Source organism: Castor canadensis, chromosome 12 (genome assembly GCF_047511655.1).
Source record: "Castor canadensis chromosome 12, mCasCan1.hap1v2, whole genome shotgun sequence".
NCBI lineage: Eukaryota > Metazoa > Chordata > Mammalia > Rodentia > Castoridae > Castor > Castor canadensis.
The window spans coordinates 115975344-115976066 of NC_133397.1; the positions used below are offsets into that span (position 1 = coordinate 115975344).

At 37.3% G+C, this 723-nt stretch overlaps 1 non-coding gene across 1 annotated transcript; it reads right to left on the reverse strand.

The window, feature by feature from the left end:
* Positions 1-377: 377 nt before the first annotated feature.
* Positions 378-508, reverse strand: LOC141415285 (small nucleolar RNA SNORA51). Its single transcript, XR_012440268.1, has one exon. It is a non-coding gene; the product is annotated as a small nucleolar RNA SNORA51 (small nucleolar RNA).
* Between the last annotated feature and the right edge of the window lie 215 nt (positions 509-723).

Genomic DNA, 723 nt, shown 5'->3' on the forward strand with positions numbered 1-723 from the left:
TATTGAAATTCTCTTTCATAATAAGAAGTGAAGATTTTGTTGGCTTTAAGACAAGTAATGAGAAAATTGTAGGAAATGAGTCAGACAATTTGTAAAATAAAATGCTTTATCTAGATGATCTTTGACCTTTTCCTCCAGCTCTAAAATTCTAGGATTCTGTAGTCTCTGTTATGATTTCTCTATCTTGAGAATGAGATTCAAATAGAGTTGATGGTTATGGGATGTAATTCTTTCCCAACTTAGAAACTTTTGTAAAGCAAGTAGACCTGGTTCTTTAGGACTGGAATGGGTTCTAGAATGTTAGAGTTGCCAGGCAGAAGTTGATTGTATTTACTGCTTCTTTTTTTTTTTTTTTTTTTTTTTTTTTTTTTTTTTTTTCATGTTTCCCCATTCACAATGCAGACCAGGCATATGGCCTGGGCTGAGGTGCATATGGGGTAGGTTTACTTTGCCTCCTCTTTCTATACAGTCAGTGTAAGAACACAGCTGTGGTAAGCACCAGGAGGCCTTACTGCTTCTTAATATAGGTATCGGGGACTTTTGTTATCCATTTCCTCAGGGTCTTTGAAGGTGGTGGCCAAAGGACAGTTTTCTCCCCCAGACAACTCTTCTATCTGCCATGTGTCCAGAAGTGCCATCTTTAGAGGTGTGGCCAGTATCAAGGAATGAATAACACACCAGAAGTTATTATCCTTCCATTAAATCAGTGAGGATGCTTTTTGT